Raw genomic sequence first — 26,355 nt, forward strand, 5'->3', positions numbered from 1 at the left:
CATGTATTTTTCTTTATTGTAGCAAGAATATTCAGATCCGTAAGATTCGAGACAAAATTTTAATATTGACATAAAAATAATAATACTTCAAGCATACTAACTAAGCAATCATGTCTTCTCAAAATAACATGGCCGAAGAAAGTTATCCTACAAAATCATATAGTCTGGCTATGCTCCATCTTCACCACACAACGTATTTAAATCATGCACAACCCCGATGACAAGCCAAGCAATTGTTTCATACTTTTGATGTTCTCAAACTTTTTCAATCTTCACGCAATACATGAGCGTGAGCCATGGACATAGCACTATAGGTGGAATAGAATGGTGGTTGTGGAGAAGACAAAAAAGGAGAAGATAGTCTCACATCAACTAGGCGTATCAATGGGCTATGGAGATGCCCATCAATAGATATCAATGTGAGTGAGTAGGGATTGCCATGCAACGGATGCACTAGAGCTATAAGTATATGAAAGCTTAACAAAAGAAACTAGTGGGTGTGCATCCAACTCGCTTGCTCACGAAGACCTAGGGCATTTTGCGGAAGCCCATCATTGGAATATACAAGCCAAGTTCTATAATGTAAAATTCCCACTAGTATTTGGAAGTGATAACATAGGAGACTCTCTATTATGAAGATCATGGTGCTAGTTTGAAGCACAAGTGTGGTAAAGGGATAGTAGCATTGCCCCTTCTCTCTTTTTCTCTCATTTTTTTAAAAAAATTTATTTTATTATTTGGGCCTTCTCTTTTTTATGGCCTCTTTTCTCCTTTTTTTATTTGGGCTTCTTTAGCCTCTTTTATTTTTTTATTTTCGTCCGGGGTCTCATCCCGACTTGTGGGGGAATCATAGTATCCATCATCCTTTCCTCACTGGGACAATGCTCTAATAATGATGATCATCACACTTTTATTTACTTACAACTCAAGAATTACAACTCGATACTTAGAACAGGATATGACTCTATATGAATGCCTCCGGCGGTGTACCGGGATGTGCAATGATGCATGAGTGACATGTATGAAAGAATTATGAACGGTGACTTTGCCACAAATACGATGTCAACTACATGATCATGCATAGCAATATGACAATGATGGAGTGTGTCATAATAAACGGAATGGTGGAAAGTTGCATGGCAATATATCTCGGAATGGCTATGGAAATGCCATAATAGGTAGGTATGGTGGCTGTTTTGAGGAAGGTAAATGGTGGGTTTATGGTACCGGCGAAAGTTGTGCGGTACTAGAGAGGCTAGCAATGGTGGAAGGGTGAGAGTGCATATAATCCATGGAATCAACATTAGTCATAAAGAACTCACATATTTATTGCAAAAATCTATTAGTTATCGAAACAAAGTACTACGCGCATGCTCCTAGGGGGATAGATTGGTAGGAAAAGACCATCGCTCGTCCCCGACCGCCACTCATAAGGAAGACAATCAATAAATAAATCATGCTCCGACTTCATCACATAACGGTTCACCATACGTGCATGCTACGGGAATCACAAACTTCAACACAAGTATCTCTCAAATTCAAAACTACTCAACTAGCATGCCTCTAATATCACCATCTCCATATCTCAAAACAATTATCAAGTATCAAACTTCTCTTAGTATTCAATACTCTATATGAAAGTTTTTACTAATCTTGAATGCCTAGCATATTAGGATTATTTAAGCAAATTGCCATGCTATTTAGAACTCTCAAAATAATATAAGTGAAGCATGAGAGTTCATCTATTTCTATAAAATAAAACCACCACCATGCTCTAAAAGATATAAGTGAAGTACTAGAGCAATCAACAAACTATTTCGAAAGATATAAGTGAAGATCAATGAGTAGTTGAATAATTATGCAACTATGTGAAGACTCTCTAACATTTAGGAATTTTAGATCTTGATACTTTATTCAAACAGCAAGCAAAACAAAAGTAAATAAAATTACGCTCCAAGCAAAACACATATCATGTGGTAAATAAAAATATAGCTCCAAGTAAAGTTACCGATGAACGAAGACGAAAGAGGGGATGCCTTCCGGGGCATCCCCAAGCTTAGGCTCTTGGTTGTCCTTGAATATTACCTTGGGGTGCCTTGGGAATCCCCAAGCTTAGGCTCTTGCCACTCCTTATTCCATAGTCCATCGAATCTTTACCCAAAACTTGAAAACTTCACAACACAAAACTTAACAGAAAACTCATGAGCTCCGTTAGCGAAAGAAAACAAAACACCACTTCAAGGTACTGTAATGAAATCATTCTTTATTTATATTGGTGTTAAACCTACTGTATTCCAACTTCTCTATGGTTTATAAACTATTTTACTAGCCATAGATTCATCAAAATAAGTAAACAACACATGAAAAACAGAATCTGTCAAAAACAGAACAGTCTGTAGTAATCTGGATCAAACGTATACTTCTGGAACTCATAAAATTCTCAAATAAATTGCTGGACCTGAGGAATTTATCTATTAATCATCTTCAAAAATAATTAACCAAATAGCAATTTCCAAATAAAAATGGCAGCAATTCTCGTGAGCACTTAAAGTTTCTGTTTTTTACAGCATGATCAACAAGACTTTTCCCAAGTCTTCCCAAAGGTTCTACTTGGCACAAACACTAATTAAAACATAAAAACTCAATCATAACAGAGGCTAGATAAATTATTTATTACTAAACAGTAGCAAAAAGCAAAGAACAAAAATAAAATTGGGTTGCCTCTAGCTAGGCATGATGATTTCAATGATGCTCACATAAAGGATAAGAATTGAAATATAAAGAGAGCATCATGAAGAATATGACTAGCACATTTAAGTCTAACCCACTTCCTATGCATAGGGATTTTGTGAGCAAACAATTTATGGGAACAATAATCAACTTGCATAGGAAGGTAAAACAAGCATAACTTCAAAATTTTAAGCACATAGGGAGGAAACTTGATATTATTGCAATTCCTACAAGCACATGTTCCTCCCTCATAATAATTTTCAGTAGCATCATGAATGAATTAAATAATATAACCAGCACCTAAAGCATTCTTTTCATGATCTACAAGCATAGAAATTTTATTACTCTCCACACAAATAAAATTCTTCTCATGAATAATAGTGGGAGCAAACTCAACAAAATAATTATCATGTGAGGCATAATCCAATTGAAAACTAAAATCATGATGAAAAGTTTCATGGATATCATTATTCTTTAAAGCATACGTGTCATCACAATAATCATCATAGATAGGAGGCATGCTTTCATCATAGTAAATTTGCTCATCAAAGCTTGGGGAACAAAAAATATCATCTTCATCAAACATATCTTCCCCAAGCTTGTGTCTTTGCATATCATTAGCATCATAGATATTCAAGGAAGTCATACTAACAACATTGCAATCATGCTCATCATTCAAATATTTAGCGCCAAACATTCTAATGCATTCTTCTTCTAGCACTTGAGCACAATTATCGGAATCCTTATTTTCATGATAGATATTAAAAAGATGAAGCATATGAGGCAAACTTAATTCCATTTTTTTGTAGTTTTCTTTTATAAACTAAACTAGTGCTAAAACAAGAAACTAAAAGACTTGATTGCAAGATCTAAAGATATACCTTCAAGCACTCACCTCCCCGGCAACGGCGCCAGAAAAGAGTTTGATGTCTACTACACAACCTTCTTCTTGTAGACGTTGTTGGGCCTCCAAGTGCAGAGGTCTGTAGGACAGTAGCAAATTTCCCTCAAGTGGATGACCTAAGGTTTATCAATCCGTAGGAGGCGTAGGATGAAGATGGTCTCTCTAAAGCAACCCTGCAACCAAATAACAAAGAGTCTCTTGTGTCCCCAGCACACCCAATACAATGGTAAATTGTATAGGTGCACTAGTTCGGCGAAGAGATGGTGATACAAGTGGTATATGGATAGTAGATAAAGGTTTTTGTAATCTGAAAATATAAAAATAGCAAGGTAACTAATGGTAAAAGTGAGCGTAAACGGTATTGCAATGCTTTGAAACAAGGCCTAGGGTTCATACTTTCACTAGTGCAAGTTCCCTCAACAATAATAACATAATTGGATCATATAACTATCCCTCAACATGCAACAAAGAGTCACTCCAAAGTCACGAATAGCGGAGAACGAACGAAGAGATTATGGTAGGGTACGAAACCACCTCAAAGTTATTCTTTCCAATCAATCCGTTGGGCTATTCCTATAATTGTCACAAACAGCCCTAGAGTTCGTACTAGAATAACACCTTAAGACACAAATCAACCAAACCCTAATGTCACCTAGATACTCCAATGTCACCTCAAGTATCCATGGGTATGATTATACGATATGCATCACACAATCTCAGATTCATCTATTCAACCAACACATAGAACCTCAAAGAGTGCCCCAAAGTTTCTATTCTGCGATATTCTAAAATAAGGGGAAAACAGAAACTGGCACTGGGCTCTGGGTTAATAGGTTAGTCCCAAAAATCATATAAAATAGCATATAAATGCATATAAAACATCCAAGGTTGATAATATAATAGCATGGAACAATCAAAAATTATAGATACGTTGGAGACGTATCAGTAAAGTTCCCCCCCCCCAAGCACACCGCACGGGTCTCTTTTGCAATACCTGAGAAAGATGTGAAATATCTTCAGCAGCTGATCCGCAAATCACAGGACAAATTACATAACGAACTGCAGGTTGTGACATGTACAATTATAACAAACCAACGCAATTAGAATTACAACACCCTGAAACAAGCCAACCAGTTTGTTTGCAGGACACTCTGAAGGTAAAGGGGCAGTGCTAGCAACTTGGGATTGGTGAATGTATCAGCTAGCACCACCCATTGGTATCGCCTGTCAACGACTAGGTACTCCCAGATCCCAATCCCAATCCCAATCCCAATCAGGGCGGAAATATTTTACAGGGAAATGAATGGCGCCTCGCCTAACAGTAACAGGCAGCCAAAACGACTTCTCCTTCAACCCTAAAAGCTACATGATACTAAGTACCGGCACGGGGGAATAGGGAGGGAGAGACTGATCGATTCAACCGGACCTGGACGACGGCAAGGGTGAGGAACTGGTGGAGCTTGAGGGTGAGCTGGTGCTAGAGCCTCTGGTGGTAGAGGTCGGCGTGCCAGTCCGGCAGCACCTGCCATGTCGAGCACTGCACCTCTAGGAACTCCAGCGGCGCCGCCATCACCTTCCAGGCCGGCCAAGAAGACGAGATGATGATGAGGAGGAGTTGTACGCCTGTACAAGCTGGATATGGTTCGCTCGCCTACCTGCGTGCGTGCGGAAACCAAACCGCATTAGGGAAGGAGAGCAAACCAAACCGCGGGCACAGAGAGGAGGAGAAGGACCTTCCATGGCGTCGGAGGAAGAGCGGCATCAAAGGCCACCCACCGGACAGCCTCGCCCAAGAAAGGAAGCAGTGGTGTGCATCGTCTTGGTCTTGGTCGAGCAGGAAGAAGGTGGCCGTGGTCTTGGATCCGTGGTCGATCGGGGAGCGCCATGACCGCCGACTGACCCCTGGATCTGGGACCTAGGGTAGGGGGGAGACGATGAGGTGAAGCAGAGGTTAAGTGGGTGTGGGCGGCGGCGGAGGGAGGCGAGGTCGCCGGTGGAGAAGGGGAGGGGAGGGGTGACGGTGGTGGGTGAGAGGTTGGAGGTTGCCGGGTGGCGGCTGCGAGGAGTGCATCTGAATCGGGGGAGAGAGGGGAGAGGAGTGGAGTTAGGGTTTGGGTGCGGCGGCGAGAGAGGGGAGGAGGGAGGTGGGGGTGGGGGTATATTCTTTTTATTTATTTATTCTGTACATAGATGGATGGATGGATGTGGAATGGAGAGATGGGTGGATGGTTGGATGGGAGCCATGTCATTGATCCGTGGGACGAGTTTTGATTGGTTCGGAAAATCAGTGATTTAAAATAGTTCTAAGTACTGAAAATAGAGGGATTTTGTGAAGCAGCTACCAAAAATATTTTTCTAGATGGGCATCGCACAAATTTTCACGACAGTTAGACCACATTTTATGGATAAGGACCAATTTGTATGCATTTCTGATCTTTCTAGCTATTTTTAATCATTTTGTGAGTGTCAAAAATGAGTTTTTTTGTGAAGGACCTAGCAAACATTTGTTGCAAAATTCTCCCAAATTAATTTTCTAAAATATTAGGACATATTTAATATGCAATTAACCAAATGGTTGGGTGTCAAAAGTTTTGATCCACCTCTCGTGAAAAAGACAAATTTCAGCCGATTCAGCTGGAAGCATGTCAAATATGAACTGCAGCTGCCTCATAGTTTCCTATTTATTTTTCCCAAAAATCATTTTAGGTACAAAACTATCTATTTAATAAGATAAACACCAAAAGTTTTCCAATATTCAACCACTAGCTAGGAACGGCCATGCCCGTCCTTTTGACCGCATTTTGAAACGGGCATGAAAAATTCAAAAAAAATCAAAAAAAAATCAAAAAATTGGAAAACCTTCACATTGTGTCATTGTACGTGGCCAAGTTACCAGGAAAAATAATAAACTTGTAATACCATAATTATTTTAAAAAAGTGTTCTCAGAAACGAGCTATCATGTGTGGAGATCAATGACTTTCAAGCCAAATGATCAATCTTATGGCCACATTCATGGCATAGTTTGTTCATATGATCTCATATTGTGCACAAGGGTGCAGTTTGGAATTCCAAACAATGTTTCCTAAGGGAGTTTTCATTTTCTTTGCATGGAAAATTCATTTTCCATTTTTTGAGTGCCCGAAATGAGTTTTTTTGTGAAAGACCTACCATATATTTGTTGCAAAATTGGACCTAATCAATTTTATAAAATACTAGGCCATACTTAATACACAATTGACAAAATGGTTGGGTTTTAAAAGTTTTGATCCACCTCTGGTGAAAAAGACAAATTTCCACAGATTCAGTAGGAAGCGGGTCAAATTTGAACTGTAGCTGCCTCATAGTTTGCTCTTTATTTTTTCCAAAAATAATTTCTAGGTACATAACTATCTATTTAATCAGAGAAACATCACAAGGTTTCCAAGATTCAACAACTAGCTATGAACGGTCAAGCCCGCCGTTTCGACCGCATTTCGAAACGGGCATAAAAAATCAAAAAATTGGAAAACCTTCGCATTGTGTCATTATATGTGACCAAGTTACCAGGAAAAACAATAAACTAGTAATACGACAATTCTTTTAAAAAAGTGTTCTCAGAAACGAGCTATCATGTGTGGAGATCAATGGCTTTCAAGCGAAATGATCAATCTTATGGCCACATTCATGGCATAGTTTGTTGAAATGATCTCATATTGTGCACATGGGTGCATATTGGAATGGAAAACAATGTTGCCTAAGGAAATTTTCATTTTCTTTGGACGAAAAAATCATTTTCCATTTTTCGAGTGCCCCAAATGAGGTTATTTTTTTGAAGAACCTACCAAATAATTGTTGCAAAATTGGACCAAATCATTTTTATAAAATACTAGACCATATTCAATGCACAATTGACGAAATGGTTGGGTGTCAAAAGTTTTGATCCACCTCTGGTGAAAAAGACAAATTCCCGCCGATTCAGTAGGAAGCGGGCCAAATTTGAACTACAGGTGCCTCATAGTTTGCTCTTTATTTTTTCCAAAAATCATTTCTAGGTACATAAGTATTTATTTAATCAGAGAAACACCAGAAAAATTCCAAGATTCAACCACTAGCTAGGAACGTTCATGCCCGCCGTTTTGACCGCATTTTGAAACGGGCATAAAAAATTCAAAAAAACAACAAATTGGAAAACCTTCGCATTGTGTCATTATATATGACCAAGTTTCCAGGAAAAATAATAAACTTGTAATACGGCAATTATGCTAAAAAAGTGTTCTCAGAAATTAGCTATCATGCGTGAAGATTCATGGCTTTCAAGCCAAATGATCAATCTTATGGCCACATCCATGACATAGTTTGTTCAAATGATCTCATATTGTGCATAAGGGTGCGTCTTGGAATTCCAAACAATGTTGCCTAAGGGAGTTTTCATTTTCTTTGCACGGAAAATTCATTTTCCATTTTTTGAGTGCCCGAAATGAGTTTTTTTTTTGTGAAGGACCTACCATATATTTGTTGCAAAATTGGACCTAATCAATTTTCTAAAATACTAGGCCATATTTACTACACAATTGACAAAATGGTTGGGTTTCAAAAATTTTGATCCACCTCTGGTGAAAAAGACAAATTTCCGCCGATTCAGTAGGAAGCGGGTCAAATTTGAACTGCAGTTGCCTCATAGTTTGCTCTTTATTTTTTCCAAAAATCATTTCTAGTTACATAAGTATTTATTTAAGCATAAATACATGGTTTGGTGGTGATACGTTGAGGTTTGTATGGTGGCCCAGGGCCCCAACTCCAAAGCGCGTAAACTCGCATGCCCACCGCTTGACCTTGGCGTTGACATGCGTTCTGGGAGGCCTAAGCATGTCTAGTGGGTTGGGCACTCCCCAGGTAGGTGCTAGGAAGAAAATTACAACAGAAGAATCTCACGAGGTGACCGACCTATTCTCAAAGATGAATTAGCAGCCAAGTGTTTGATTCGCGGTACGGGAAATGCACATGGCCAATAGGTGTGAGTTTTGGCTGAGGATGATCATCTACTAAGAAGAATGTCTTCACAAATTTTCAGCTCAAAAGGAGGATCCTAGGTGGTACTTGCTTTGCAAAGTACCACACTGGACAAAAGTATGAATGTTGAAGCTGGGCTCAAAATAATGAATGGATTGAGCTGATATTTGGTGGAGGATGGTTATTTGGGCATAGGAAAGCATTGTAGAAAATTGATACCATTTGGACATGCCAAAGTGGTACTTCCTTCACACTACTCTTCTCTCGACAGAAACTTGGGAAAAATAGCAAGAGAAATTGGATGAATGAAATGAGCTCAAATTTGGTGTAGCTAAGTTACATAGGTATGGTCATGCGTTGGTAAAAGTTCAGATCATTTGGGTAAGCCTAGCTAGTACTTACTTCACAAAGCTTCTCTCGAGGTAGAAACTTTGGGAATTTCCTGAGAAAGATTTACCAGGCAAATGGAGCTGAATATTATCATATGGCAATTATTTGGGTATGGAAGAGTGCCCAAAAAGTTTGAGGGTAATAGGAGGGGTCTAGATAACACTTGCTTTGCAACGTGCCAATCTGGCCATAAAATATAAATTGAACCTGGGCTCACATAGATGATTTGACTGAGCTGCAATTTGGAGGAGGGTGATAATTTTGGCATATGAAGGAACTGTATAAATTTCATGTCATTTGGATATATAAAAAAGGTACTTCCTTCACAATGCTTCTAGGTCGACAAAAACTTTGGAAATTTGCCGAGGAATATTTACTGGGCAAATGGAGCTAAATTTTATCACGAGGCAATGATTTGGATAGGAAAGAGTGCCCAAAATTTTTTTAGGGCAATCAATAATATATAAATAGCACTTTCTTCATAAAGTGCTCTTGTGAACAGAATAGGAGAATGAATATTGTTGAATTAGTTTTGAACTAGGCAAGGAAGGCTTTTTACATATTTGACGAAGATATGACGCACAGAATTTATAATATTTTTTGGGAATTTTGGGAGTGACATAAATATAGGTTGCTTCACAACCTAGGGCAAAAATTGACACATGGACATGGCACATAGGCAAAACTGATGATGTGGCGCCTAGTCATAGCAATAAGTACTAATGCATCCACGTTCACAACCTCATGACCATTTATATTGGTCGTAATCAGGTAGAAATAAGGTCATGGACCACTCTTGTCTGCTTTATGACCATTTGGTGTAAGGCAATTCACGGTTTGAGCCCTTCCAAGCAAAATGGCCGTGGATTTACGACCAATTCAGCTAGGGTCACTAAGAGGAGGTCACTAGTTGACATATTTCTTGTAGTGACATACCTTTATACGCTGGCCCAAATTGATTCGAGCTGCACGCACACACACAAGCCGGGCAGCGTCTTGAGGGGAGCGGTCGCTGGAGGGGAGCGGTGACGGCGGCTGGACGCTAGCGCGCCAGTGGCTGGAGGCGCGTGCGTGGAGCAGCGACGACGGCTGGAGGCAAGTGTCATGCTGCAGTGACAGAGCCGGCGTGCCGGGGAACTCCGTCTACAGCAAGGCCAACTTTTGTGCGCTTGCACGCAAGGTGCTCGTGTTTATTCGCTGTCCATTCTCGACTCGTAGAACTAAATCCGCGTGAAGGCCTGAAGAGATCGCCGTGAGTCCCGCCGGTTGCTTCCCTTGGTCGGTAGCAGCCATGGAGGTGGGCGCGACGGGCATGCCGCGGCTGGAGGGGTGCGTGATGCGGCTGCTGATTCCCCAGCCAGCCCAGTATAAAAATACACGTTGAAATACAAGCATTTATTGAACCGATATTCTCTTAAGTAAAGAAAATGACATATGTTTTTTTTGTAGAGGCATGTGAAAGTTGTAGTGGCATATTTCTAACTTGAGTTTTTGTAATGGCATTTTTCCAACTCGTGAAAATTGCAGTGGCATAAATCCAATTAACCCATCTAACAATGGCTTTATTTCATTTGAACAGCCTAAGAAGTATTTATTAAAAACGAGGCTACAATCATCCAACATTTTATATGCTGAATGGTTGTTTTACTAATGCAATATAAAAAGCAATTTGATTGAGTATTCATGTACCGGTGAGGGCTCTAAGTTTAACCAAAGTGGCTTGCAATCCATATAACACCCAACATAGAGCTTAACCAAAGTGTATTCAATCTTTTCTCCTATTTACACTCCTGTTCGTGAAATTGAAGTTATTTTTACATGCTGTTGGCTAGATCGTCGGCAACGTATTTCAGAAGAAGAAGAAAATCCTCGACAATGGCACCATCATGTATGTCAGTCTCCGACTAACATGTAGCACTTCCCCTCGTCACTTGTCTCTCATCTCCTTGATAAGAACCATACACTTTTTCTTCTCTGTCCTCAAGGAAATTGGGACAATGCCACATTTTCTTTCACATTTCCGTCTAGATCACTGCCTAGTAGTACCTCATTTATGGCCTAGCTAACAGCAGAAGTGCACATAAGCGGTACTACTGTGGAGCCGAGTGGTACTACCGCATGGGTACTACGAAAGTGCCAAGTACGAACAAAATGTGACTCCAAAGTGCATGAAGGGTATATGGGTGCATATGGGGTTGTGTACGTGTTGATTCCACTCATACCTTTCAACGCGGACTCTCTCTTAATAGTAGGGATTTCCTACCACTCAAGTCAACCGAAAAAGAAACGCCGGAAAACCGTCTTCATTCTCACCAAGGGGAATAGAAACCATCTTGTGCGAAATATGAGAACATCTGAAATGCTCGATGCACATAGTTAGTCCGCAAAACGCATTGTCATCAGTCACCAAAAACATTAGAGAGAGACATGCCCTAACAAAGTCATATATGTGCAAAAGTAGAGCATGTGATTTTTTTCATGTCCTTTGATCATCACAATAATTATGCTATTTGAACTACAAGGACAAATCATGCGCGTGTTGTCAATTTATTAATTAACCCAAATTGCAAGACACATTTCGCATACCCTAGAAGTTTATACAAGTTTACCTAATAATAAACTAGATACCACTATTAATACTTTTGTTAGATCGTATGTTTTACAAATCTCTATCCTTATATTTAATGATATTCATATATGTGAAAACACACACACACACAGATGCAAATACATATTTATGCACTACATATTTAATATAATTTTAAAAAAATTCAAAGACAAATTTTGTTATATAGCATACAATTTTAGTATAGGAGAAGACGAATGTTATTGATATTCATTAAAATTGCAGAACAAACATAGAACATTATATGTATTGTTTAGCAACTTTTTTATTTTGTAAACTATGCGACTGAAGTAATATAAAAGTGTACTATATATATTGTACAACTAGTTTAAATAAGTACAAAAGTTTATTATAAAAAAAAATATCGTGACGGCGAATCGTTCAAGGCACGCTTCATCGTTCTCACTTCGGTGCGACCGCACAGTTGCGGTATCATTTCTAGTGTAGGTTTAGGGTTAGGTTTATCCGCCGCCGCCTGGCTCGGTTTTAGTCATCCACACCGACATGGGCGCCGCCCTCCACCGTGCCACCGCCGACGCCCCCATCCCGGGCGCCGCCGACTTCACGTTTCTCCGCCGGCGCCTAGTCGTCCCCATCACCCCTCGCTGCTCCATGTCAACCAAGGCGACCCTCCTCCTACAGATCCCTCCGGAAATCTAGAGAGATCGCTGGTATCTCTGTCCACTGGGAGCTCAGTGGTATCTTCATCAAGCACGAGGCATCCGCGTGTTCTGGTGGAAACTACGATACACGTTAGGGTGGTGTCCTGGCGCGTTTGTAGCTGCGTGTTCACTGTGAGCATCGGAGCAGCTTTCGGCGTGGTCCAGCTCACCATGATGGGGTGGAAGTCTGGGTATCAAGAAGTTGTTGTCAAGCATGCCACTGCAATCACTTAGAAAAAGGCTAAAAAACTTGAAGATTCACCGGCCGGAAACTAAAAAACAAGAAGACTTTGGTGGAGCTAGAGAAGAAGTCGATTTCCACGAGGGAGGAAAAGATCACCGCCAGGGAGGCGCAACTCGCCGCATGGGAGACCAACATTGTCAAACAGGAGCAGAAGAGAACTTGTTTTTTCTGAATGTTGTTTTGGTGAACTGAATTAATTTATGCTTGTTTGAACTGTAAGATGATATGTGAATCATGTACCTGTTCTCATACTGAGATTGATGTTATGGCTGGTTAGTTGGTAACTTTTCTGAATGCTACTTAAATTTTGGTGAGAATTGCAGAGCAGGCTTGTAGTTGTACTTGCCCAAAAATCTTACATTATTAAGAACTTAATTCCCACTAATAACAATTCTCTACACATGCACACTGTCCACATCAGCTTTCAGTTTACAACACCTTCACCGTCACCCTGAACAAGGGTGACCCTGCCATTGATCACCCTCATCGTCACCCTCCATGGGCAGTCTGTGTTTGTCTTAAGATTGAACTCTATAGGGACGGCGAGTAGGTGCTTGGTGAACTCCAGAGGCATTGGCAAACTCTCCAACTTCGGGGCAAGGATAACCTTGCACAAGTGGCTTGGTCCGGACTCCTCGCGGTAGTGCCAATAGTTCCTCCGCTTGGTGCTTGGGGTTCTTGCACCGGCACTTCCACCAATGGTGGCACGACCTCCTTTCCCTTCTTCAATGGTGGCACGACCTCCTTGTCCTTGTCCATTGATACGTCCATTTTGCATCATGCTTTTATATCGATATTTATTGAATTATGGGCTCTTATTACGCATTATGCCACAATACTTATGCCTATTCTCTCTTATTTTACAAGGTTTACATAAAGAGGGAGAATGCCGGTAGCTGGGATTCTGGGCTGGAAAAGGAGCAAATATTAGAGACCTATTCTGCACATCTCCAAAAGTCCTGAAACTTCACGGAAGCACTTTTCAGAATATATAAAAAATACTGAGTGCAAGAAATACCAGAGGGGGCCACACCCTGGCCACGAGGGTGGGGGCGCCCTACCCCCTGGGCGCGCCCCCTACCTCGTGGGCCCCTTGGTGGCCCTCCGATGCCCATCTTCTTCTGTATGGAGTCTTTCGTTGGGGAAAAACCATAAGCAAGCTTTCGGGACGAAACTCTGCCACCACGAGGCGGAACCTTGGCGGAACCAATCTAGAGCTCCGGCGGAGCTGTTCTGCCGGGGAAACTTTCCTCCGGGAGGGGGAAATCATCACCATCGTCATCACCAACCATCCTCTCATTGAGAGGGGGCCAATCTCCATCAACATCTTCACCAGCACCATCTCCTCTCAAACCATAGTTCATCTCTTGTATCCAATATTTGTATCCAAACCTCAGATTGGTACTTGTGGGTTGCTAGTAGTGTTGATTACTCCTTGTAGTTGATGCTGTTGGTTTACTTGATGGAAGATCATATGTTCAGATCCATTATGCATATTAATACCCCTCTGATTATGAACATGAATATGCTTTGTGAGTAGTTATGTTTGTTCCTGAGGACATGGGAGAAGTCTTGCTTAGTAGTCATGTGAATTTGGTATTCGTTTGATAGTGATGAGATGTATGTTGTCATCCCTCTAGTGGTGTCATGTGAACGTCGACTACATGACACTTCACCATTGCTTGGGCCTAGAGGGAGGCATTGGGAAGTAATAAGTAGATGATGGGTTGCTAGAGTGACAGAAGCTTAAACCCTAGTTTATGCGTTGCTTCGTAAGGGGCTGATTTGGATCCATATCTTTCATATGCTATGGTTAGGTTTACCTTAATACTTCTGTTGTAGTTGCGGATGCTTGCAATGGAGGTTAGTCATAAGTGGGATTCTTGTCCAAGTAAGGACAGTACCCAAGCACCGGTCCACCCACACATCAAATTATCAAAGTACCGAACGTGAATCATATGATCATGATGAAAACTAGCTTAACGATAATTCCCATGTGTCCTCGGGAGAACTTTACTTCATATAAGAGTTTGTCCAGGCTTGTCCTTTGCTACAAAAAGGATTGGGCCATCTTGCTGCACCTTATTTACTTTTATTACTTGCTACTCGTTACAAATTACCTTATAACAAAACTATCTGTTACCGATAATTTCAGTGCTTGCAGAGAATACCTTAGTGAAAACTGCTTATCATTTCCTTCTGCTCCTCGTTGGGTTCGACACTCTTACTTATCGAAAAGGCTACGATAGATCCCCTATAATTGTGGGTCATCATCCATCAGCATTATTAATAACACGCAGTTCAATGATCAACATTCATTCATATCGGCCTAACGCTCCTATATTAGCCCACAATACTAACCCAGCACCGCAATCAAACCCCTTCTGTTTCACCACCTCCCCCTTGCCATGAACTCCAACTGCAACCCCAACCCTTTCCCCTGGGGCATTGGATGGAGGGTCTTCTTCCTTGGGTGCTCACTCGATGCTCACCTTCCTGGGAGTACATGTCAATTAGAAATTTTTGCTAAGGTGACATACAATTAAACAAGGAAAGAGATCGTTGAGTATCATGATGTGATATTGTATCATATTAAATGATGTACAGAGTACTAGTATGTGTCATGCATGACAATAAATGAGGTAACTATAATATCAAGTTATGATACTATGCACTATGAAGCAGCGGCGAATCCAGAAAGGAAATGGAGGGGGGCTCAAAATTAATATATCAATCCCTTTGTCCAAAGATGATCAAACTTTCCCAGATTCATAGTAGTCACATGTAGTATTTACAGGAGTTTTTCTCAGATTTTTTCGAAGTAGTCAAATTTTGAGGTAAAAATTGGTATGGTCAATTTAAACAGCCAACACGTGCAAAATATGAGCTAGAAACGATATGATATTTTACGACACCAATACTAGTAAGTAGTAATATATTTGGTCATACCACACACTTTCGATTCCAAAGCATACAATTCACACAGCAATAGATAAAGTACTACAGAAGCAACAAAAAGGAAGACGAAACCAATGATGCCGGTTTTGCTTCTAACCAATGCTGTTGTAGAACTATATAGATTATATGCTTCAGATCCCAAGCGCCATGCCATCTGTCCAAAATTAGCTAGTTTATTGCGACAAAACAGTTGTATACAAAGTTGAGTACTAGAACTAGAAAAGAAATGAGATATACCTCTTAAGCAATCACATTATACTCACGAGGCAAGTGAGCTTTCCGATCACTCTTTTTCTGGAATTGTATCATGATCTGATCATCATGAATACTTTTGAATATCCTTTTCTCACAATAGCACACCATTAAGTCATTGAGCCAATCATCCGAGATCTTATTGCGCAAATCTGTTTTGATGATCTTCATAGCTGAAAAAATTCGCTCAACAGATGAAGTTGCCACGGGGAGGATCAATGTCAACTCGATGAGGCGATATACTGTTGGGAAAGTTGCATGTTTTGTTGATTGAACCATCAACTGAGCAAGGGTGGAAACATCCGAACATCCATTAAATTCCTCACTTCTCCTGATATTTCTAAGGAATCTTGGAAGGTCAATTCTAACCAACAACCGGTCAGTTTCTGTAAAATCATCCGCATAAATTTCAACAAGCCGGATAAGTTTGTCAACATTAAACTTTGCAAAGTTGTTGGCTAGATTAAGACGGGACATGCAATCCACTAGCTCGGTGTTAATTTCATTGAACCGATGGTTCATCTCGGTCATAGTTGCATCAATAACAACATAGAATATGATAACTTTGAAATAATGATGTCGAGTCACCTTATTTTTAGTGCGAACAGATTGACCCATAGCTCCAACAAGATCATCCATATTTGGCACATCAATGCCATGTTCCTCACAAAAGATCTTGGCTTGGCTGCATAATGACTCATATCCATTGTCCCTCATATCTTGCAAAGTTTCTTTCACATCCGAGATCAAATGCATGGCTTCAACAACATCTTGTTTCTTCCTTTGCAAAGCTTGTGATAGCATATTTGTGGTTTGCAACAAGTTTATTAAGAATAACATGATAAACACAAATTGGAAACATTCCATCTTTATGATCAAACCTGAAGCTCCACCTTGAAAAGTGTGTTCTCGTGCATCGTCAACCACGATTGCTAGCACATCAACCACTGCATTCCACATTGTGTAAATACGAAGCAAGGTTCTAAGATGTGAGCCCCAACGAGTAGCTCCTGGTCTAGAAAGGTTAGTTTCTTGATGTAACCCAGTTCCAGCTATGATCTTACCATGCTCCATCAATTTCATCAAATCATCGTGATGCTTTGCAAGTAATGTATCTTTTCTCTTGCAAGATGAACCCACCTGAGTCACTATCAAGGGGAGATTATTGAAGAAATCAGCAATAACTGGACAACATTGAGCAACTGTGACAACTACCAACTATAGTTGATGGGCAAAGCAATGTACATAGAAAGCATATGGACTCTCATCTCGAATCAACTTCTGCAAACCATTGAATTCTCCTCTCATATTTGAAGCTCCATTGTAACCCTGCCCACGTAGTCTAGAAATAGGCAAGCCATGGTAAGCTAACGATCAACCAAGGCTTCTTTAATTCCAGCAGATGTACAATCAGAGATGTGCTTGATTGCAAGAAATCTCTCCTGAAGCACCCCGTGATCATCCAAAAATCTGCACATTTGGGAAGTTACGAATTAAACAACACAAACTAGCTGCAAATGTAAAGATAAAGAAAAGTGCAAACTCATATGCATTACCTCAAAATCACTACCATTTGCTCCTTTATTGAGCAATCCCTAGCCTCATCGACTAGAACTGAAAATTTCTTATGTCCAATCTCACTCTTGATGACTTTGGTTACCTCCATTGCGCAACATGCAGCAAGATCCTTTTGAATTTCTCCACATGTCATAAGTGCATTACCTTGCCCCTTATCAAATGCCTCCTCCACATCTTTCCGCTTGCACTTGTACCAATCCAAGAGCTCCCTAAAATTCCCTTTGTTGATTGAATTGAAGGATTCATCATGCCCACGAAAAGCTTCCCCTTGTGCTATGAGATACCTTGCACAATCTAAGGATGCAGTCAAATGGATTTTGTAGGCTATCTCAGCCTCTTTATTGTAAACACGGAATCTGGTTGCCACATTTGCCCTTTGATTCTTGAAACCATCACACAAGCCTATAGCATTATTGTGGTAACTAGATGGACCACCAATATGTTTTTGAAAATTTGCCGAAGCTGTTTTCCAACGACGATAACCATGTAATGTGAATACATCATTTCCAAATGTAGCAGCTTGTGATGGTTTCTTAAAAAGAAAACAATGGAAGCAATAGGCAGCCTCCTTTTTCACACTCGAGACCAGCATTTACAGGGGTTGGGCTGACTGCTGAGCTGGGCCTGTATTTTTTGGGCTGGGCTGCGCTGATGAGTAGTAGTAAAAAAAATTGTTCAATTTTGGAGGGCAGGCTTGAGCCCATCCAAGCCTGCCCCTTGGATTCGCCGTTGCTATGAAGATAGTATCATAAGAAAATCTCATTGTGGCCAGCCTTAAACATAAAGAAAATTTCATTAGCGCCAGACCCAAAAAATAGTTAGTATATTGCATGACACGGGCTTTTATATATATGCCAGTGCCGAGAAAAAACACAATGCTGAAAGTGTATTTTCTCGTTTGGGAGAAATTTTTTAGAAAATTTCATAGATATGGGGGTCTAGTACACCCAGGTTTAGCCACATCTTTTGCTTAATCGTCTACAATTTGGAAGAGTGGGTTAACACGGTAGTACTGATACTTGATTGAATGTGATTGGATGATTGACCCATACATTATATATGCAGGTGCGAGCGCCTCGCGGACCTAGACCTGAAAAACACTCGATTTTTCGTGATGGTACTGGCTAGCTTCGCGGTGAGCATCACCTACCAAGCGGGACTGGATCCACCAGGTAGCCTCTGGAAAGATGAGCTGAATGGGCATATGATCGGCCACCCGGTGCTCCGGACGACACATCTTGCTCGGTACCAGGTCTTCTTCTACAGCAACTCGGTAGCATTCGTGACATCTCTGGTGGTGGTCATGATGGTCCAGAGCAAGTTCCTGCTGAAACGCCGCATGTTGGTGGCAGCCATGGTGTTGGACTTGATCGGCCTCGTCATCGCCTATGCCGCCGGGAGCACCAGGGATGCAAGCACGTCCATCTATGTCGTCGTGGTGGCTTGCCTTGTCCTCTCCTACGTCGTCGTCCATATCGCGTTAGGAGGGGAGAAGGAGAACGTCGCTGCTGTACCTTCTCCTGCTGGTACGGTAGCTCCTGATCCTGCTACTCCTGATGCTATGGTAGCTCCTGATCCTGCTAGTCCTCCTGCTACTCCAGCTGGTACGGTAGCTCCTGATTCTACTGGTCCTCATGCTACTCCTGCTGGTACGGTAGCTCCTGATGCTACGGTAGCTCCTGGCCCTGCTACTCCTCCTGATGCTACGGTAGCTCCTGATCCTGCTGGCTCCTGCTACTCCTGCTGGTACGGTAGCTCCTGATGCTATGGTAGCTCCTGACGAAGCTATGTACCTAGGGTAGGGTCATGGACCTGTCCAAATTGCCCTACCCAAGGACATCTCTAGAAGAAATCACCTTTCAATCGACTTGGAGGTGTTCCACTCGACAGACTCAAAGACACTCGACCAAGAAGCGATCACTCGACTAAGATAAAACCATCGACGACCAGGAGACCTAAAGGCACTCCGCATGCTAACAGTCGGTTATTAAGTAGCCTTTATGGTCATCATAGCACTTTATTAGGGGCGTTACCAGTAACGCCCGACCTTAATGTATTTAAAACCCTGCATAACTGAGGGCCGGAGGGGTCCGGCGAACTCTATATAAGCCACCCCCTCCTTAGTGTAAAGGGTTCGCACCCCTGTAAACCATACACGCATAATCCAGTCGACCGCCTCCGGGCTCCGAGACGTAGGGCTATTACTTCCTCCGAGAAGGGCCTGAACTCGTAAACCTCGTGTGCTTACAACTTCTCCATAGCTAAGATATTGCCTCTCCATACTTACCCCCCTACATTACTGTCAGACTTAGAACCACGTCAGTTGGCGCCCACCGTGGGGCAGGTGTTTTAGTGATTTGTTGGAGGAGTTGCGATCTTTTCCGATCCGAAGCATCATGGTTTCCGGCGGAGTTTTGGTGGAGGGCCGCGAGATCCATCTCGGCGCGCTCACGTTCATCACCGAGGACTCCGCTTGGCTTCAGGAGGCTCCGCTCGACGTGGACGCGCTCCCTGTCCGCGGGGCGATGCACTTTCACGCGTGCGCCCGCGGCATCCTTTTGCGGCAACCGTCAACCCACTATCGGTCGGCTCCTGTGCTGTCCTCCCTCCTTGTTTCCCGCCGGCGCAAGCGCTCCGGTCGGTCGAGACTTTAGCGGTGGGTGAGACACGCGGCGGCACGCCAGTCGGCCACCCCTCAAGTCACGGCAATCGAGCCCGACGAATCCCTCTACGGCCTGTTCGATCTATCGACTGGCTCTACAGAGACCGCATCCGAGTGCGACAACAGTGATCCGGCGGCGAAGGTTCTGATGGTCGATGGACCACCCAGTCCTCCCGGTTTTCCCCGCACCGACGGGGGTGCAGGTGGAGGCGACCCGTCGCGTCCCCATGAGGAATATCTCCCCGAGCCTCTCACGCCGTTGCAGAGAGAAGAACTTCATCGCCGGAACATGGATGCGCTGCACACTCCTATCGTCGGAGAAACCCCCGAGGCTCGTGCCTTGGAGGACGCGCGCCTGGCAAACTTGGCCGAGCGCACTCGACTGGAGAACCTCTAGCGAGCACTCGACGAGCGTGCGCGACAACGGGTTCCCGAATCCAGTCGACATCAGCTCTTCCCGCCCCCGCAGGTATATCGAACTCCGATTCAGAACTTAGCAGTTGCGGCCCGTATAGCAGAGTCGATTCAGCCTTCCCAGTCGGAGGCTGGCAGAGGCTTGTTGCAGATCAGAGCGTTACTCCGGGCAGCAGGAGACCAGAATTCCGCTATTTCTCAGTCGCGGAACAGGATTCACAGCAGATCCATTGCTGCAGACACAGTCCAGTCGGCTCATAGCCCAAGATCGCCCCCGAGGCGTGAGGGACGTGGGGACCGGCGTAATCAGTACGGGAACCGTGAGAAATATGATCACCGATTCGATCGTAATGATCGACGTCGAGTGCCCACCCCTCCCCCGAGGAGCGGGTCGTATGCGCCTCGACAGCAGGATGACAGGCGCCCTCGTAGTGTTGGGCGAAGGATTACAGTCGACTCTAGGGAGCCAGGCTTTGATGCGAGATCCATTCTCGTTCAAGGTTTGGTCGACATGAACAGAGCTCACCGAGAAGGTCACGACAGAGATGCACCTACCAGCAGCAGAGCACATGTTTCGAGGCCAGAGTGCTTTAGTAGAGCCATCAGGGCCGCTGTGATTCCTCCCAACTTCAGGTTGGCGACTGGAGTCAGCAAGTTCACTGGTGAGTCCAAGCCTGATACTTGGCTTGAAGACTACCGAGTGGACGTCCAGATTGGCGGCGGCAATGATGAAGTGGCCATGAAGCACCTGCCTCTCATGTTGGAGGGCTCGGCCAGAGCGTGGCTAAACCAGTTAGCACCCAGCAGCATTTACACTTGGGAAGATCTCGCCCGAGTGTTTGTCACCACATTTGAAGGAACATGCAAGCAACCGGCAGGGCTGACGGAACTGCGGTCTTGCGTGCAGAAGCCGAATGAAACTTTGAGGGATTACATCCAGAGATGGATCACGTTACATCACACGGTAGAGAATGTGCCTGACCACCAAGCAGTCTGTGCCTTCAAAGAAAGCGTCAAGTACAGAGAACTGAATCTGAAATTCGGTCGGACCGGAGATATGTCTCTGAATCGGATGATGGAGATTGCCACCAAGTACGCTAATGGTGAAGATGAGGATCGACTCAGGAGTGGCAAGCTCAAGTCAGTCGCTCAAGAAACCAGAGGAAATTCCAATCGGAAACAGAAGCGGAAAGCCGAGCTAGCTGCTCCTGGGGAAGCCTTGGCCGTAACCCAAGGAAAGTTTAAAGGGAAACCCAAAGGACCTTGAAACCCCAAGAAAGTTAAAGATCAGGACGAAAATGATGTGTTGGACTTGCCATGTCTCGTCCACACCAAGAAAGATGAAGAGGGTAATTTTATTTACTCGAAACATACCACTCGACAGTGTCGACTCTTGATCCAGCAGTTCCAGGGCAAGCAGCCCAAAGATAAGGAAAAGGAGTCGGACAAAGTTGAGGACAAGGAAGATAGTGACGATGAATACCCCCAGGTCAATTCCACCCTGATGATTTTTGCTGATGTTGAAAGCAAAAGTCGACTGAAAGTTATCAACCGAGAGGTGAATATGGTTGCTCCGGTGACACCCAGTTATCTGAAGTGGTCTCAGACTGCCATAACATTCGACCGGTCCGATCACCCAACGCACATCGCCACCCCTGGGAGGCAAGCTTTGGTGGTCGACCCAGTTGTTGAAGGCACTCGACTGACCAAAGTCTTGATGGATGGTGGCAGTGGTTTGAACATATTATATGCTGAGACGTTGAAAGGGATGGGCATTCTGATGTCCAAACTCAGTACCAGCAACATGAGTTTCCATGGAGTCATTCCTGGGAAGAAGGCTGAATCACTCGGCCAGATTGCTCTTGATGTGGTTTTCGGTGATTCCAAGAATTACCGCAAAGAAAAGTTGACGTTTGAAGTTGTAGACTTCCAGAGTGCCTATCACGCTATTTTGGGCAGGCCGGCTTATGCACGCTTCATGGCTCGACCATGTTACGTGTACCTCAAATTGAAGATGCCTGGCCCCAAAGGTGTGATCACTATTACGGGCAATCGGAAGAAAGCGGAAGAATGTTTTCAGAAAGGTTCAAAGATCGCTGATGCTCAGATGGCAGTGGTGGAGCTACAGGAATACCAGAAGACTACAAACCCGAGTGATTTGTTGCGAGCCAAGAAGCCCGCTACAGAATCAGCTTTTCAGTCGTCTGACGAAACAAAGACAGCTCACATCCACCCGACCGATCCCAGCGCTGCTCCAACTCATATCTCAACAACACTCGACTCCAAATAGGAAGAAGCGCTCATCCAGTTCCTCCGTGAGAACTGGGACATTTTCGCATGGAAACCTTCTGACATGCCGGGTGTTCCCAGGGAGCTGGCTGAGCACCGCCTAAGAGTCAACTCAAAAGTAAAACATGTCAAGGAACATCTCCGACGGTCTGCCGTCCAGAAGAGAAAGGCCATTGGCGAGGAGGTGGCTCAGCTCTTAGCAGCGGAGTTCATCCGAGAAATCTACCACTCCAAGTGGCTCGCCAACGTTGTCATGGTCCCCAAGAAGGACAAGTCACTTCGCATGTGCATTGACTTTAAACATATCAATCGAGCCTGCCCAAAAAATCATTTTCCTCTCCCCCGCATCGATCATATAGTCGACTCGACTGCGGGATGTGAGCGACTGTCTTTTTTAGACGCCTATTCCGGGTACCATCAGATCCGTCTGTATGGACCTGACAAGATCAAAATAGTTTTCATCACTCCATTCGGGTGCTTCTGTTATGTTACCATGCCGTTCGGCCTCAAGAATGCCGGAGCCACATTCATGAGGATGATTCAGAAGTGTTTGCTCACTCAAATCAGTCAAAATGTGGAAGCATACATGGATGACATTGTGGTCAAGTCATGGAAGGGTTCCGACCTGCTGGCTGACCTTGCTGAAACCTTTGCCAACCTCAGGAGGTATGATATCAAGCTTAATCCATCAAAGTGCACATTCGGTGTTCCTGGCGGAAAATTACTCGGTTTTCTCATTTCCGAACGGGGAATCGATGCCAATCCAGAAAAAGTCGGTACTATACTCCGAATGAAAAGTCCTGTGCGAGTGCACGACGTCCAGAAGCTTACTGGTTGCTTGGCCGCTTTAAGTCAATTCATATCTCGTCTCGGTGAAAAGGCATTGCCTCTTTACCGATTGATGAAGAAGTCCGACAAGTTCGAGTGGACTCCTGAAACTGATGCAGCGTTTGCAGAGCTCAAAGCTCTGCTCTCCACGGAGCCGGTGCTTGCTGCCCCAATCAGCAAGGAGCCTTTGCTGCTTTATATCGCAGCCACGGGACAAGTCGTCAGTACGGTACTTACGGTCGAGCGGGAAGAAGAAGGAAAAGCCTTGAAAGTTCAGCGCCCAATATATTATATTTCTGAAGTTTTGACCCCATCGAAGCAAAGATATCCTCATTATCAGAAGCTTGTATATGGGATTTATATGACCACAAAGAAAGTTGCTCACTACTTCTCTGATCATTCCATTACAGTCGTCAGCAACGCTCCATTGTCAGAGATCCTGCACAACAGAGATGCAACTGGTCGAGTGGCAAAATGGGCGATTGAACTCCTTCCTCTAGATATCAAGTTTGAGGCAAAGAAGGCTATCAAGTCCCAGGCAATAGCAGATTTCGTCGCTGAGTGGATTGAACAGCAACTGCCGACTCAGGTTCACTCGGAGCATTGGACCATGTTCTTCGACGGTTCCAAAATGCTGAATGGTTCCGGTGCCGGGGTGGTGTTGATCTCCCCCCGAGGAGATAAGCTCAGATATGTTCTTCAAATCCACTTTGATTCCTCCAATAACGAGGCAGAATATGAAGCACGTTTATATGGGTTGCGCATGGCCATTTCACTCGGCGTCCGTCGCCTCATGGTCTATGGCGACTCAGATTTGGTGGTTAATCAGGTGATGAAGGAATGGGATGTCAGAAGTCCAGCCATGACTGGTTATTGCAATGCAGTGAGAAAGCTGGAGAAGAAATTCGAGGGGTTAGAGCTTCATCACATACCCCGACTGAAAAATCAAGCGGCTGATGATTTGGCAAAAATAGGTTCCAAAAGAGAAGCCATTCCCAGCAATGTGTTTTTGGAACACATCCACACACCATTAGTTCAGGAGGATCCCTTCACTGAAGAGGCCCCGCAGCCAAAAAGTGCCATGGATCTGACTGAAGTTGAAATTCCAGCTGTGGTCGACCTGATCATGGAAGTCTTGGTCATCACTCCCGACTGGACAGTACTGTACGTCGCGTACATTCTAAGGAAAGAACTCCCAGAGGACGAAGAAGAGGCTCGACAGATCGGCCGTCGATCCAAGGCCTTTACAGTCATAAAGGGACAGTTGTATAGAGAAAGCGTGACTGGAGTCAGTCAGAAGTGTATAACACCAGAAGAAGGTCAGATGATCCTTGACGATATCCACTTGGGGACCTGTGGTCATCATGCGTCCTCTCGGACCATTGTGGCTAAAGCATACCGAGCGGGATTTTACTGACCAAGGGCCAATGAAATGGCAAAAGAGATAGTCGACAAATGTGAAGGATGTCAGTATTACTCCAATATGTCGCACAAGCCCGCGCCAGCTCTGAAAACCATTCCACTCATCTGGCCCTTCGCTGTTTAGGGGCTGGACATGGTTGGACCACTGAAAATGGGTAGGAGCGGCTTCACTCATGTGCTAGTAGCAGTCGACAAGTTCATCAAACGGATTGAAGCTAAGCCTATCAAGAATCTTGATGCTTGCACTGCTATCAGTTTCATCAGAGAGTTGATATTCAGATATGGAGTTCCGCACAACATCATCACTGACAATGGGTCAAACTTCGATTCCGACAAATTCAGGGCCTTTTGCGCCTCTCAGGGCACACGAGTCGACTATGCTTCGGTCGCTCACCCTCAGTCGAATGGACAGGCGGAAAGAGCAAACGGCCTAATTCTCAAAGGACTGAAACCTCGATTGATGCGCGATCTCAAGCACGCAGCAGGTGCATGGGTCGACGAGCTTCCATCAGTTCTTTGGGGATTGAGGACGACCTCGAACCGATCGACCGGAAGAACCCCATTCTTTCTGGTCTACGGAGCCAAAGCAGTCTTGCCGAGTGACATGCTTCACAACGCCCCTCGAGTCGAGCTCTACTCTGAAGAAGAAGCAAAACAAGCCCGGCAGGACGCAGTCGACCTCCTGGTAGAAGAAAGAGAAATGGCCATGATCCGATCGACCATCTATCAGCAAGACTTGCGTCGATTCCATGCCAGAAATGTGAAGAGTCGAGCCTTCCAAGAAGGAGACTTAGTCCTCCGCGTGGATCAGCAAAAACCACACAAACTCGCTCCTACTTGGGAAGGCCCCTTCATAGTCACCACAGTCCTCCACAATGGAGCGTACCACCTCTACAATGTCGATCGCCAGATTGATGAGCCACGAGCCTGGAATGCGGAGCTACTCTGCCCCTTTTATACTTGAATTCTCACTCGGATGAGATGTAATAAGAAAAAACTCCTGTAGTTTATTTATCAAAGACAAGAGCGTTATAATTTTCCCAGCGATTGTTATTATTTTTGTTTGCGTAAGAAATCCCCCAGTGGGTGGCTTAGCTGCGAATCCGCTTCACCTAAGTTTGTAAAACTAAAATCCTACCGAGTGGAGAGCAATCCTCCCACTCGGGGGCTTAACTGCGAACCCGTTTCGCCTAAGTATTTAAAAATCCTATCGAGTGGAGAGCAATCCTCCCACTCGGGGGCTTACCTGCAGTCCAGTACTCGCCTAAGTCTTCTCACTCGGAGACTTAGCTGCAGTCCGGCACTCGCCTAAGTTTGAAAAAATCCTGTCGAGTGGAGAGCAATCCTCCCACTCGGGGGCTTAGCTGTAGTCCAGTACTCGCCTAAGTCTTCTCACTCGGAGACTT

The 26,355-nt window shown here is 43.8% G+C and overlaps 1 pseudogene; it reads left to right on the forward strand.

The window, feature by feature from the left end:
* Window positions 1-18,448: 18,448 nt before the first annotated feature.
* The window catches only part of LOC119357456, a 15,381-nt pseudogene continuing 7,474 nt past the window's right edge, over window positions 18,449-26,355 (forward strand).

The sequence above is a fragment of the Triticum dicoccoides genome, chromosome 2A, assembly GCF_002162155.2.
Source record: "Triticum dicoccoides isolate Atlit2015 ecotype Zavitan chromosome 2A, WEW_v2.0, whole genome shotgun sequence".
Lineage (NCBI taxonomy): Eukaryota > Viridiplantae > Streptophyta > Magnoliopsida > Poales > Poaceae > Triticum > Triticum dicoccoides.